At 37.4% G+C, this 16,161-nt stretch overlaps 1 protein-coding gene across 4 annotated transcripts in view; it reads left to right on the top strand.

The window, feature by feature from the left end:
* LOC108106652 (cilia- and flagella-associated protein 91) overlaps nucleotides 1-16,161 on the top strand; it is a 39,107-nt gene that overhangs the window by 7,926 nt on the left and 15,020 nt on the right. Inside the window, exons 2-4 of one of the 4 annotated variants that reach the window (XR_001772406.1) lie at nucleotides 1,456-1,596; nucleotides 2,185-2,242; nucleotides 2,308-2,323. The exons of 1 other annotated variant lie outside the window; for it this stretch is intronic. The gene's annotated coding sequence lies outside the window, so the exon portion shown is untranslated. Of the gene's footprint in view, nucleotides 1-1,455; nucleotides 1,597-2,184; nucleotides 2,243-2,307; nucleotides 2,324-2,527; nucleotides 2,742-16,161 lie in introns of those variants that run through there. 2 more of the 4 variants (XM_041819664.1, XM_017213869.2) reach the window with 2 other exon arrangements.

The raw sequence follows: 16,161 nt of genomic DNA on the forward strand, positions 1-16,161 counted from the left end.
GTTGAGGCAGGCAGCCGTCTGTGCGATGTCTAACTTTGAGTAGACTTTACTTAGTGCTGTCAGAGTGCACAAGTGTGTGTGTGATGTATATATATATGTGTGTGTGCAAGTGTATGAGTGTACTTGTGTTAGAGCCTTGTCATTGGCAGCCGCCTGGCTCATAATGCTTTTATGTTTCTGGCCGTCGGCATGCACACAGGGAAATGAAAACTGCTGGAGCCAAGCTAATTCCATAATGAATTTCTCAAGTCTGGCCACAGGCAAAACTTGCCTCAATATATGTTTGAAGTATATAATTTATAAACACATAATCGATATTGTTTCAAAATTTATTGGCTTCTACGTTGGGGGTAATGGCTTTTCGTTTGCCCAGAAAAACTTATTCGGGGCTTGAATGAAAGGCAGCTAAATGAAAAAGTTTGAATGACCCAAAAGAGCGGAAACCCCATGTGTGGCCTAAAGAGGTTTTTAAGATTTAAGGGGTTTAAATTTAGCTAGTTTAATTTAACTTTAAAGCTTGATATATTTAGATAACTTTAAAGAAATCATTTTAAATACTTAGAAGGTGGAATTTCTATCCATTATGGCCTTTACCAAACTGCCTTATCAAGTTAGCCTATCCACTTTACAGGTATTCAAACTTTTATTGCGCTTTCCGGAAACGCACTTATAGGAAGTTCAACTTTGGCAACTCCACTTGGGGATTCTTTTGTGGCCCAACTTCCAAGCCGAAATGCCACTTCAGAAGACACAAAGTATCTTGACTTCAAGAGCTCACATTTCATTTCGTTAGTTTCCTTATTGTTTGTCCCAGACAAAGCCAAAATAAAACACAAACTTTTGGCCATAACCAAAGACTCCCCGCGCTTTATGACTATTTATATGACTAAAAAGTTGAGTGTGCAGGAAATTAGCTGAAAATTTATGATATTGCCGGTTGGCGTTGATGAGTGGGTCGGCATTTATGGGTTAAAGGCTAATAAGAGCTGAGGAGATAGCAAAAAAAAAAAGTTGTGACAAAAGGCACTACTAATGCGAATGGACGTCAAGCTGGCAGGGAGTGCGTGAATGCGTGTTTCCTCGAAATTGACTTATATAAACAAATATCGCGTATACGCAACGTTTTCATTTGATACATTAACGATTGCGTGTGTCTTGTCAATGTGAATGTGCAACTGTTCTCGACTTTCACTTTGCTTCAATACAAACATTTAATTCACCCACTTCATTAGCCTATTCGCTGTCTCTTCCTTTTTCTGATTGCATAACTTAACATTAATTAATATATAATATAAAAAAAAAAACAAAAAAAGAATATTTTTCCATATTATTGATGGCATATTTTAATGGTTTTTCTTCTGTATTTATCTCAAAACACACACAAATCTTGATAAATGATTCGAAACAAAAACAAAAATAATAACAATTAATAACCGAAAAATAAAACCGATGAAGAACCGGAGGTGGAGATACATATACCACATCACCATCATCATCATGGCAGCAAAAAAATACGTCGAAATCCGTTGAAAAATTTGGATCTCGATTTTAAATTCGATGTCAATTCGTTTTAGCCAACAACAAAACCCTCGACCGGTGTGTGCTTAACCAAAGATTTTCCCATTTGTTGTTATTAACTCCAAAAACAACAACAACAAACGGAAATTCTAGCCAATAATTGTTCTTTTAGCTAGATTTTAATTCTAAGTGTGTGTGGCTGTTGTTGTTAATGTTTATGCAATTGTTGGTGTTTTCTTGTTAATACTAAAAAAAAAACCGTTGAACTTCTCCCATTAAAGTAGCCAAGAACTGAGCTGATGTTGCTTAAATGAATGCACGTAATTACATCGTTTTTCTTAGATTTTTCCAACTCTACTAACATTGTATTTTAATCGTATGAAATATTGGCATGTTTTCACTCTAAAAACTCTCTAGAAATCCTTCTTTCAAAATTCAAAATAATATTTTTAGCTGGCAACACTTTTCTTAAACAAAAAGCTTTCCCCAAACAGCTTTCTTGTGCTCCTTTCCATAACTAACCAAAGCTTGAAAAAAGTTTTATATGTCTATCTATAAAATCCCTTTATTAGCGAGTTAAACGTTATTTGTGGTTTCTTTGTGTGTTTAATATTGGGTTTTCCTTATTTACTTTTACTGATTTCAATTTAATTTATATATTTTCAGGTAAATATTGGCATTTAACAGTTTACCAAAATCAGCAAAGCATTTATAAAACCAACAGGTATTTAAAGTTAAAAACCTTTTTGTTGTTTTAGCCTTGAGAAAATAAGGGGAAATTTTTTGTAGAGAAAGCTCAGTAAACTGATAAAAGCTTCCCAAAAAGCTTTGTGAACCTCACTCAAGGTGCCTCGATTAATTTCCCACTCAGACCTACTTTTGGCTCGTTTTCCCGGAACGTTTCAGTCAACTATAGTTAACAGTGGCCCAAAGACAACATCGGCTAAACCGATGTCGGCCAGCCGAACGGTTAACAGGGCCACAAGAATCACGTTTTTAACCAAACCCACTGGCCAAACGAGGCCAGTTTCACAAATCAAGCGGAGCGTTCGGTTCGATAGGTTGGTTGCCCCCAAAAAAGAAAGGAAAGAAAGTCCAAGTGGAAGTCCTCTTTTAGACCAGCAAAAAGGGAAAGTGCGCGCGAATTTAAATATTCATAGAATATAAACCAAACTATCGGTTTGCCTGTGTTTTGTGCTGAGCCTTTCTGAAGAAGAGCTAAGGTAATTTTTCTAACTAAAAGTTAAATGTAATTTTTTTTTAAAATAACATTTAGGATATACAGCATTTTTCTGTTGTTTGCAAAAACTTTACTGCTTTCAGGTGTGCCAAAATGTGGGCATAAAAATGTGAAGCATTCCGATAGTAAAATAAATATTTCCCAGCCTTCGCCTTCAGTTGGGTAACACAGCTCGGCTGCTGATTCCTTGTGACGCACACCAGTGGGCACCTTCTCCGTGCCCATGAATAAATAAAAACTTTTGTGTGTTCCGCCACCGCACCTCTCTGGGCTCTATCTCTGGGGCAGAGGTCCTTTTGGCTCCTACGCTTGGTCCCCTATTTTTAACATAAAAATAACATAAAATCCCGGGGCCTGGGCTTTGCAATTTTACTTAACCCCCCCCGCTTTCCCGCTGTGTAGTTTGTTTTGAAGTGTCATCATCGGAGCTTGGTAGGTTGAGTGTGTGCGGAGTGTGGCAGCTTCGAGTAACGACTTAGTTGGATATTGATTTGGTATTTTTATCTTTATCACAGCCATTTGCATCTAATCAGCTTAAAATTGACGCCCAAACTTGGCATATTTGATTTTATTATTATGTACATATCAGCATACGATGGTAATTATAGGTTTCCTTCGACGTTCTCTGTGAAATATTTATTATACAGATTTGTTTGTTTGTGTACTTTCGGTGACCCCATTCGCTTTGTCATTTTTCTTCTTATTTTTTTGTGTGGTCTTAATGATTGAGTGTTGATGCTCTGGGGTGGATTTTTCTGTTTGGGCTTTTCAGTTCATTTTTTTTTCCAGCTGAGCCTCGCTCTTTTAGCCAAGCGTCCAATTTAATTAAGTGGCATTAAAAAAAGAGGCGCCAGAAGGGATCAGGATAATAAGTGGGAAAGGGTGGTGGGGATTAAAATAGCAGCAGGAAGAGGAAGTTGGAAGATCCTGTGAAATATCATTCAAAGAATGGCCGAGAAGTCGTTGTACCGCAATGGCAAACTTAATTAGTGTCAAAGAATGTTAAAATTATTAAAATTAACAATCTAGATTGGTAACTTATAATATTAAATAAAGATTTTCTGCATTAAAATCTTAAAAAATTTGATAAAATATTAATTTTGTTCTAAAATATTCAGTGAAGAACTATTTCATACTATAGATTAATTTATAATATCATAAAAATATTTATAAATAATTCAAAAGTTGGGCTACCTGTTCTGTTCTTTATTTTCCATTATAAGTAGGTCAATTATTTGAAGAATTTTTCCATGTTGCCAACTTTCCTCCCCAATTTAATATAATATTTTGTGACACAATCGAAATTCCAAAATAGCAACTTTCTTTTTCGCTGAAACTAAGACAAAGTTATTCCAAATACTTGTCCTCTCCCCCAAACCATAATTTTTTTGGGATCATCTGCTTCCGAGCATCAGCTTGGACAAAGTTTGAAAGAATTTCATTAATGCCTTACTCTGGTTCTCACACTCTTACGGGGAACGAGAATTTGTTTCGATGTGCAACAAAGCAAAAATTAAATATTCAATTTTGAGCCCCGTGTGACAGCCACGACACAAAATTGTTCTGTGTTAAAGTTCGTCACACCCGGACCTGAATGGTATACGGGGCCCAGTGGATCCCGGCGGAGTGCAAACAAACATGCCACATGCAATATGAGCCGCCGTGCAAAACAATACAAAAGCGGAACTCGGGACTCTGCGGATGACACATGACCTACAACGTTTTGTTATTTCGGCTCTTTTCACTTTTTATTGTTCAGTGAAATATATGTATATATATATATATATGACTTGCTTTACGTGAGCTTGGTGAGTCCTGCCAAGGATATGGGGCTAATGTCGTGCTGCCTCTCTGGCCAATCAATCATTGGCAAGTCCCGCTTAGCGCATAATTTGAAAAAAAAAGAAAGTAAATAAACGAGAGGAGTTATGCAAATGCAGACACGACAGAGTTTTCCTTCTTGTTTTGTTACAAACCAAAATGAAATTAAAAAAATTTTTTCCCCTCATTGCTACTGTAATAAATGTTTATTAAAACTTGTTCGAATGGGAAACACATTTTTTTGGTGAAGTGAAAATGATTTATATGAAAGCCAGATAAGCATTTTTTGCTGTTAAATGGAAACTCTCAACTTCCTCTGCGAATTAATTGACAGGAATACCTTTTTATTACCAAAATTAATGACTTTTCGCTGGCTTCACTGAAGCAGCCATAAGTTATCATCACTGTCTAAATCTGCTGAAGTATGTACTTAATAAAAAAAAGAGAGAGAGAAAAAATCTTATCTCACCACATGACTGCTCAATATTTTTGCAATGACAATACACAAAATCCCTTGTCAGAGTTTTACTGGCCCCGGAGCCCTACACAACTTTAATTTGTTATAATCCGCAGGCCTTGAGGCAGCACACAATGCCAGGCATCGGATCTGAGGATCTAAAGCATTTTAAACCATCTTGCATACAGGACATCCTATACATATATATACAGAGTTATCAATTTCACAAAAGAAATCATTCAGGCGCATAACAACAAAACAGACAGAGAGAGAGAGAGGAAAATGGGCGACACGAATGTCGTCCTCTTGGCAGCATTTCATATTGTATATTCCGCCCGTTCTCCTGTTTATACAGATGTCAAGTGACGTATCCATCGCCCATATTTTACATACGGATATAGTATACTATACCATACCATACAGATACTCCCATAAGTATGCTACAACCATTTATTTCCAACAAATTGGAAACGTGTTTGCTCTTCTGTTGACACTGACTTTGACTTTTGTGCTGCGCATTCAGTTTGCCATAATTCAATTTCATATATATATATACCATACTGTAGATATCATTTTGTGGCACACCTTTGTCGTTTATTCTGTGGCCACACACAGTGCTATTCTCAAATCAATGGCCAGCCAACATACACAACTCTCATACGTCAAATTATAATGCAAAACTAGTCCAACACTGTTGACAAGTTGTCCATTCCTCTCTTCACTCTGCCACATAATTAATGCCATTGACAAACAGTTATTTTCCTGGCCAACTCGCTTGCCGCTTTTAGCCTCCTTTAACCCTCCTTCCAGTATGTTTGCTCGTCAATCAGCGCGTTAAATTGTCGCACCACCAGCTGCGTTGCTCATACGCCGCGTTTGCCCGTCGAAAGTTTTTGGGCCATTCCGCTACAAGAACTCCGGCTGCTTGTGTTGACTTTGCATCTTTGATGGTTAGTTGGGCTTTCACAGGAAGCCCCAAAGGCTTTGCTTCGCATAAATTTGACTTTCACTTCTCAGTTTTTGGGCACAAGTTTGCCTGGTTAGCTGATGAAGTGTTTAATAAGAGTTAAACCACAGATCTGCGATATGCGTAATAGTCAAAGTTTTTGGTTCTCAAATTGTAAGTTTTCAGTAGGGAGAACATAGGAGAAGGAGAAACATTGGATGTTGGTATGTAAGTAATAATATTATGTAAAGATTTTGAAACTTTGAATATTAAACTTATGTTTGGTAACTTAAAAATGTAATTAAAGGGATGAAATATTCCGGGAAACAAACTATTATATTTCTCGCATTGTATTGAGTAACAGAATAAATTTACCTGAGGTCAGAATATTTCATTTCTTTTTCAGTTCCCAGCATATAGTATCCATACTAATGCTCCACATCTGTCCACTGCCCACACACAGATAGACACACACACTGAGCTCTTAAGCTCATATCTATTTTAATCCGGGCTGTTCAATTTTCCGAATATCCGTGACTCTGGCTGCCAGTCCAAATTGTGCTGCTATTAATAAAATCACGAAGGCCTCCTGCTGACCAGGACTCGCTGCTCCTGCTTCTGCTCCTGCTCTTGCTCTTGGCCTGCAATTTAGTGAAGCACTTTTCACGGCACGCATCGAAGCAGCTGGAGCGGCAGTGTTGGCCATTTGTCTAACGTTGCGACACCGTATTCAATTAAATATTGAAAGACGTGGCTAATAAATTACCCAAGCCGAAGAACACAAATGTCGAAGGGCCAAAGTGAAAGTCCAGAGACGAACCAAAAGAGAGAGAAGGTGAATTATTCAGGCCGTGCTCATAAATATAACCCACATTAGGGGCAAATCGTTATAGATCTACAAATTGCCTAAATATTTAATGGCAATGGGTTCTTTTCGGGTTTCTGCGGCACGAGAACTTTTAATGGGTGGCAGTCATCGGGATTGAGTAGCTGAAAAGATTTATACGCCCCGTTGACAAGGCATACACGCACGTGTTACGGATTTGATTTGAAACGGGTCCTGGTGTTTTTCCCATAAAGGAAATCACATTTTTTTTCTTCTGCTTTCTGTTTGGCCACATCATAATTCATTTGTTTCGACCCCTAACAATGCGGCAACGAAAATGTAATTTCCTCAATCAGTCCGAGGCACATGCCCATGGCCCATTGTCTGGCAAATTCAAATCATGTTTTCCTCCGCCGCTGAATCCTGAATCCTGATTCGCAGTCAATAAAATCAAATTTATTTCAGTTAGGGATTTTCGGTCATTAAATGGAATTTGTATGCCCTGAGTTTTCCTGTTTTGAGCTTCGCTGTGCTCCATTAATTCACTCCAGTCCAGGAAATTGAAAGCACTGTCGTGTGCATAGGGGGAGGAATATCTTCAAGATTGAAATGTATCTGTTTTGGATTGTTGTGGGGATTTTAAACTCGTTCGACTTGACAGGGCAGGAGCAAACCCTTTTTAAATCAACACAAGGTAAGCCTGTCTCATCAATAATTCCATGGCTATTTAAGGCTGCTATAAACCAATTTTGTGAGCAGTTGATAAATCTTTTTCTTGGCCAGATAATCCATCCAAAAGTCCTTCATCACAACATGCACTTTCATATTTTAGCCAAGACATCCTGTCGATACTTTTGACTTCTTGTCTTGACAACATTGACTGCCACCGACAAACAGCTATAGTATATATATCTCATCGGCCAAAGTTCATAGTATGCAAAGTCAGTGGCGAAAGCAGCAAAGTTGCCACAGTAACCAACTGGTAGAAACCTTGTTATGGCCAAGCAGAAGAAGTTCACCCCGCCCCCAATACCGATTTCCCTATTTCACGGCTAAGACAAGATCAGATGACTCAGCATAAGCTGTCCTGGGGACATAGCATTGGCTGGTATTTAATACAGTTACAGTCAGGAACCCCAAGGAGCAGTCCGTCAATGGTTCGATACACTCTCCTGTTCGTCAGACATCCAGTCGAGCATGTATTTCCTTCCCTTTTCTGCGCTGCAGCGCAGAATTTCCGTTCCAATGCACTCTGATTGAAAGTCTTACGTGCCTTGGCTTTTGTATTGGTATTGGTTATCGTACTTTGGTATTGGTGTCCCGCCTGAAGGACCTCCACGCCCAAGAGCCACTCGTCTGTGTCGTATTTTTTTGCAATTTTAATGTGCAATGACGTAGATGCATGAGCTGATAATGTCGAAACGCCCTCATTTTCGATAAGGCGGTAAAGTCAAATACAAATTTACAGACGGAAAGGGAAAGCAATTGGGAAAAGAAGAGACGAATTGGAAAATACCCTGCATTTCTTTTTATAACCCAACAAAATCATCCTTTAAAAGACCTCAAAGTAGTTTTGAACTAACCCATAACCCATCATTGGCATAGTTAACCATTAGCAGGACAATACCCAGTCGATTTGGGCACTCCAGGTCTCGTCATTGCCGCAATTCAATGGTGGCCAATGTGCCCCATCCAATCGTCAAGTGCATTAAGTGTGTCATTCTGCGATGGCCTCGCCTTTGTGCTCCGTCGAAACCCTTTGTTGCACGTGCAGCGCTGACAATGCAACTGTCCACGAAGACTCTTCAGTTGGGGACAAAAGCGAGACGAAACGCTTTTCACTGCTTTTGGCCTTTGTTAATCGGTTTTGCCCCCAAAGAGCTTTTCCCTTTACCCCTTGCCTTCCCGTCATTGAGTATGAGTTCGAGTATCTAATTAAAACAAGCGCTCTACTTAGAGACGCTATCAAATGTATCTTTTTCTCCCTGGTTTTTATTTTTGAAGAAGACTTCAAGGATGGTTTGGGTTTTATTTTTGCCTGTTTTTTTTTGCAAGAAATTGCTTTTGCTTTAATTGGATTTGGGGTCGTCGCGGGTCGTGTTTATCCAGGACGAAGGAGTAGAGTGCAGGGAGCAGCCAGCAGGGAGCAAGGACCAAGGGCCGCGGGCCAAGGTCCTGCAAATACGAGAATTTACCACCTTCGCTTGGATTTCTTCTCGCATTTATTTGCTTTACGGCATGTTTGTGCTCATAACTGTAAATCCGAGTTTTTATTATCCGCTTTTAAATTGCAGAAAAGCTCCCGGCATAAAATCCTGTCGAGTCCTTTTTGCGCATACTTTCCGATTTTGTTTTCCCTCTGGAAAATTGTTGTGTGCTACAAATTTTAAGGCTCCACTATTCCTGCCTTTTTAGCATATAAGCTCGAGGAAAATGAGAATGGGGAGGCCAATGAGAATCGCTCCATCACAGCCCACTCCACATCATTGCCATCCGGAGAATTCCTTTTGTTGCCCTACTTCACCATGTTTTGACTTTTTACAAACACGAACTATTGGGTTGCAACACAAATAGCCAACATTCCTTGTAAATATGAAATATGCGATGTTGGTGGTGGTAGGAAAAGGAAACCATACTGAAAAGCTAGCCAAGGACCTTGATTTACGACCCTGATTGGGGCAAGGGGAATTCCCTTTTAATTGGAAGGAATTTTGGCTAGGAGCTCAAGGGTTACGTTTGAGAATGTTCGAGGATGTTTTTGATTTTGACCATTTATTTGGTCAATGGATGAGTTGAAAGGAGATATTTATTTGATTTATTTTGGGAAAATAAATGTTTGGAAAGCAACTTAAATATATCTTAGATGAGAAAAATACTCGAACCAGCATATTAATGGGGTGATAAGTACAAACTCTCTATATACATTTCATCACAGGTGATTTTCGATCCTAAGGAAACCATTTAATTTCATGCTCAATAAACCGAAATCGAATTCCTCGTTTAAATTAATCCCCCACCTCAATTATCGTAAGCTCCAGTCGGTTTTAATCTCTTAACCGTGCAAATCTTCTGCTTGTTTTTAGCTGTTCGTATTTATAATTAAACCACTGCCGAAGGCTGCATATTCTCATTACAAACAAGAAAAGCCTCTGGGGGGAAGGAAAAATGTTGTTTGGTAAACAGACGACTTTTCCAGATACCTGGGAAAAATCTCTAGCGAGAATCTGGTACCTCGATGCCAGAGATGCCTGGCTTAACCTGGCTGGGGGGCTTTAATTGATTTTAATATTTAATTGGGACAACATTGAAATGCAAATATGCTCCGAGAGTTTCGGCATAAAATCAATTTGCCAAACTGCATAATAGAAGGGAACCGAGAGAGAGAGAGGGAGAAGAAACTGCACTCTCGAATAAATTTCAAATAAGCTTTCTACGTCATTCGAGATGAGTAATTTGATTTGGCATTGCATAACAGTCTTAAAGAGGATAAGTGATACCATCGCAGCCATTAAAATAAATCTAATGACAAAGAAGACGTTTCCACCACTTCATATTCCTTCACGAGTTGCCATTTCGGAATTCATTCTCTCGCCCTGCTAAACAACTCTCGGCTGTCACTTTGCAAACATTTCTGAGTGACAAACAATTTGATAAGCTTCTTTTCAGCTGAGCTGCTTTTCCTCTCTTGACTTTCCCTCTCTGGCCCTCTTTCCGCCTCACAAAAACAAATACACATAAATACAAATTCCAGCAAGCCAAGGGTTTTCCCCCTCGTCAGCTGCTAAATTTAAAGCTTGCTATTTTAGGGCTCATATTTGCTGGACTCTTGAAAAATCGCTCTCTTGTTTGCTAATCAACTACACAAGAGTCACTGTGTCCTTTGTGTTGTAATCTGCTGGCAGTAATTTGTTACGAGCGTTTTGTGGAAAATTAGTCCTTTGGGACTGACTCTATTTATCGGACTAGAATATGGGGAAAAAGCAGATTAGGATAGTTACATCATAGATTTTTGCCAAAAATATACATTTTTTGTTGGGAACGCCAATCGATAGGAAAATTAATTGTGCAATCAATGTGATATTCCAAAAGACTTTTGTTTTTTTGACAAATTGGGTAAAACAATCGATATCCTAGTTCTACCAAATTTGTCATATTTTGCCTTGATTTTTAGCTGCTAAATTGGTAAAAACAAGACATACCGCTCAAAAAAAGACTGTTTTGTGCAGTTGACAACCCAAACTTGATATTTATGTCATTTCCTTACTGATTTGGAACATTTTTAATTTTTTGCCAATTTTTGCATTTTTGATAAGGGGTTACATCATCCTTTTTAGCGAATAATGGCCAAAAATTTACATTTTAAGGTGTGAATATAGTTGTATAGGAAATTAAATTACAAACTCAACGATATACGGCATTCCATATTCCGATCATTTTTGGCAAAGTTATGAACAAAATACTGACGATAAGTCGGAATAACGATAGTTAAGTAACGATTGCGTAACGATAACGATTGTTAGTAATATTTGCAGTATGTTAGCTATGTTTTTAGCCTATAAAATAGTCAAAACAAGACGTAGAGCTAAAAGAAAGACTATTTTGTGCAGCTAACAGCCAAAACTGACAGTTTCTATCACTATCTACTTGATTTTGTAAATTAAATTTTTTGACCATTTTTCTCAGTTTTGATAAAAAGTGTAAAGTTTTGCATTTTTAAGTGTAAATGCAATTCGAATAGAAATATTATTACGAGTTCAATAAGGTATGAAATTCTATATATTTTGACCACTTTTCATAAAGTTATGGCAAAGATACTCCCCTTTTTGAAGAAAAATCAGTATAAGGATTTTTGCATTTTTAATGTGAAATCTAACGAAAAATGTCCAAAAATTTACATCCCAAGTGAAATGAGTTTTCCCTTAATGTAACCATCATTGAACTGAAACTTATGAAACGCATCTTCTACTACCGATTTATGAAGATTTTTCTCAGTGTGGCTATCTTTCAGCTCTCTAGATCATCGTTATGGCTTGCCACTTTATGCCCGCCCAGCGAATTGTTGTGGGAGCCGTTAGTGTTGTCTATTGATGAACTTGTTGTTCTTTCATTTCCTCGGCTGCAACAAGCACACAACTGCCACAAAATGACACTCGAGACACCAAGACTCCGTTTCATTTTCACTCAGTGTTTACATTTGCATGTTTGTCTTGGACTTTCCCGCAAACCCCTACTATATAAAGGGGATGTATACACATATACAGGGTTTTCAGGGGCCTTTGCCTTTGTTATGACTCTTTTGGGGCAGCCATCAGTTAATTTAATTCAGCAGTCCAGTCTCCTGCCTAATTGAGTGGTTGGCTGGTCAAGCTGGTCAAGCTTTCTTTGCTTTTTGGTGGGGTAAATGGAAGAGATATGTTTTGGCCCACTTGGATAACATCTCCTTGGGGTCTGGGTCTCCAAAACAGAGACACACATGACAAGCTACTTAATTTGACTCAGCTTGTTTTATGTCATTTATCTTGCGACACTGACAGTGGAATTAGTTCAATTGAGATGAGAAGGCAGTTGGTTGGCATAGAGAATTATGAGAAAGAGGCTCTCTAAATGACCCAGTAAACTGTCTAAGTTTATTGTTGTTGGTCAAAATAATGCAAAAATACAAAATTGATAAAAGCTTTATTCATTTTCAATACAAACAATTCAGTTCAATAACTTTCCTCTTCACAGCACAAACTCATTTCGACACTTTTCAACTGTCAGATGGAATTCAAAATTTGACTACACTTCACTTTCAACGTTTCGCCATTTATTATGCTTATAAGCTGACAGTTTTCTTAATTTTAACTGACATTTAAATGCGAAAACACACAACCTCAAACAGAAAATAACCATAACAATAACCATCTCACTCAAGAACAAACAAAAGGTGACAGCCATAAACAAAACCGGCAACGTTGAATCCTTCTGCGCGGGCAAAAGTTTAAGTATAAATTACCACAATAAATATAACAAAAACCAAAAAACAACAGCAATAATGTGAAACACTTTGCACAACAGTGGCGGCAAAAAAAAAAAAAACAAACAAACAAAAACAACAACAGCTATAACAAACAAACAATGGCAGTCAATAGCTCACGCATCAGTTGCAAACAAAAACCATAAACGCAAAACGTGAAACGAGAAAATGCCAACGGAAACTGCTCCACAAGCAAAATAATGAAAATGAAAATGAAAATGGCAACGTGGGCAAAGCAGGCAGGAAAAGTAAAAAGATTTCCTCGTAAGCATGACGCTTCGTTAAGTTTTTTAATGGTCGCCTTTATGGGTGCACAAATACTATATAAAAGGTGAAAATTAATTTTTGGCATGTCAGCCTGCAATTAATTGTTAAACTCCACACAGTGGCAAAAAAAGGAAATAGCCTTTGAAATACAAAGAAAATTGAACTAGAAAAGAAACACAAATTCATTGATTTTATAAAGAAAAAACTATAAGTGGTGGGTGAGGAAAAAATATTGGAAAACCATTCAGGGCAGGTCCTATAATGCCTATATAGCTGATATATATTTTTAATGTCTTTTTAAATGGTTGGTTTGGATATATCTTGAATATTAAAACATATATTAATAGTTCTGCTGGTAATTAAGATTTTTTCGATTATATATCAAGATCTTAAGTCTATATTTTTATGAATTTATATTTTTATGATTTTCCTTCTTTTGAGAATAAAAACCGTTGCATACCCAAAAGGCGCTAGCTAAGCTTGCCATCCCACTGCACTATGTGGAATTTGACCCGTTTTTGTGGCCAAAACTCATTTTTTGAAAATATACAAATTTACGTTTTTTCAATTTTACCAAATTAAGAAATGATCAAAATGCTATGTTACATACCTAAAATGTTAATTTAACAGCTTACTGTTAAAATACAAGCTGTTAAACTCAGCTGTTGCAAGCGAAAACCACGTGCTGTTAAAAATGTTAATTTTGTGGTGCAACTTCAAATTTGCATATCTCTTAGAAAAAATCATTAAAAAATCTAATTCAAATTGAATATTGATTCTTAAGGTTAATACTATTTTTTTATACTAATACGTTGTGTGTTTCGTTCGTATTTTTTTAACAATTTGTATGTTTAGCAAGTGGTGTCCCTTTGTTACTTTTAGAAAGAAAGTTGAACTTTGCAAAGGGTTTTAAAAAAAGTTTCAAAGAGTATCAGTGAGTGTCCATAACCATGTTGTAGATTTGTCAATTCTGAATTCAAAATATATTAGCTCATTTGCGTTTTTTTGCGAATCTTTGCGTAATTTTAATTTTTAGGAAGCAACCTCTTGTTCAGCAATGCACAAGTTTGGCGTAAGCCAGGAAGTAGAAGTAGAAGTCACCCAACTGTTGGCTGGTGAAATTTAGTTTGCAAATGGTATGGACGCAAGGGAAGAACAACAATAAATACTTTTTTTCATAAAATAATAATGAAATTGATGAAAATTATGCAGTTGAAAATGAATACCTAGAATAATACTACCAAAAAAATTTATTTTTTAATAACTTCTACATTTATTATCCGATCTGGACCAAATTTGCAGGACACATTTGAAATCGGACATTCATCTTGTGTTTCAAAATTGGGGTCTCTAACTTGAAAATTGCGCTAAATATTACATTTTTGTGGGCGGAAAAGGGGCGTTGCCACGCCCACTTTTCAAAAATACCTTCCTTTAGTCATAACCATCATTATACAAGAAATCTGTAGTGGAAAATCTTGTTAATTTTAAAAATATTAATTTTGGCCACAAAAACGGGTCAAATTCCACATAGTGCACTGCAGTGCACTGCTCATTCTCAATATTCATTGCAAATGCATATAAAAGAATAATAAGATAAAACTAAATTCAAAATCCAATATAATATAAACCCATTTTAATCTTAGTTACATACGCCGTACGTTCAATATATATATATGATTAAAACTCAACCGAATGACCTCGACATGGGCGAGCATCAAAGGCCTCGAAAATGATTGGACCTCTGACCAGGAGGAACCTGGCCACAAATTGCCATTTGGCATGCCAGCCAAGGCAGTTACCGTTAGCTCAACATGAACTCTGTCCTTTGGCCGAAGCCAAAGTATCCCTTTTTTGCACTTGCACTTGGTTTTTATGGTCCTGGTAGCTTGTTGCTCCTCTTTCCTGCTATCCGCGTCATCGACGTAATAAGTTTCAATTTCAATTGTATTCCACAAAAGACGGGCAATTCGTGGACCAGATGCCTAGAGATAGGAGATGGGGATTCGTTTCGCTCAATGCAAGTGGATTCTTTATTAATAATTGTAACTTTTGAAGGTCTCTGAAGTTCTGGCATCGTTCTGGTCCTGCCTTTTGGCCACATAGTTTTGCAGCCTCAGTCCTTCCCCCCCAAAAAAAAGAACCCTTTCTGATTCTGGCAAAAAAACAAGTAAAAGGGCAAATGGAACTGTTTTTTTTTTGCCATAGTTTTCCAGCAACTTTTTGTGCTGCGTTGGCGCGCTTTTGCTGTTTTAATTTTTGTTGAGCAAAAGTTGCTGGCGAATTTTGAGTAGCATTTTAATAATAAATATTGCACACGCTAGCAACTTTTCAGTGGAGTCAAGTAAAGAGGGAAGCACGCGTGGAGTACTCCGGGTGTTTACATAAATACACCGGAAATATGCTAATGGAAGGGCGAGCGAAAAAGTAGCATAAAGTGTAAACACAGCGCAACACATCCGGCATTCTCTGGCAGTTCTCAAGTTAAGTCAGTGCAAATAGTTATTTCTTTAAATAAAAGAAAACTGCTTTTCCATTACAGACCAACTAAATTTTCACTCTAAGAACAATCTCATTTTCAAAACTGTCAAACTTGAAGGAAAACTTTGGACATTCATAAATTGAATTGTAAAGTTTTTTCCAACCTTCCCAGCTAATTGCATTTCTAATCAGTGGTTTTCCACAGCGATAGAGAATATTTGACAGTAAAAATATTTAATCAAACTCCACAGTTTGGTCAGCGGAATAGGAACATCAAATTCTTTTAGGCACGTAAGCAAATTGTCAACAAATGGAATTATTTATTTTCTATTCTCTAAAGTAGGACGTGACCAGCTTATGCCTCATCTCCGAATTCCCAATTGGGACTTAAGCTCAATGGTGTCATCAGCTTGTTCGTCTTCATAATTTTCCCGGCTGTGCTATCTTGCATATCAAATAGTTTAACTTTCACTGCTAATTCTACTACGACAACGTGGCGTATGCGTAACTTTTTAAAATTTAAACCTTAAACACAGATGGTGGCCAAAAATAACAATTTTCAAATTAATTGCCTGGGAATTTATATTGA

The sequence above is a fragment of the Drosophila eugracilis genome, unplaced genomic scaffold (assembly GCF_018153835.1).
Source record: "Drosophila eugracilis isolate 14026-0451.02 unplaced genomic scaffold, ASM1815383v1 contig_90, whole genome shotgun sequence".
NCBI classification, from domain to species: Eukaryota; Metazoa; Arthropoda; class Insecta; order Diptera; family Drosophilidae; genus Drosophila; species Drosophila eugracilis.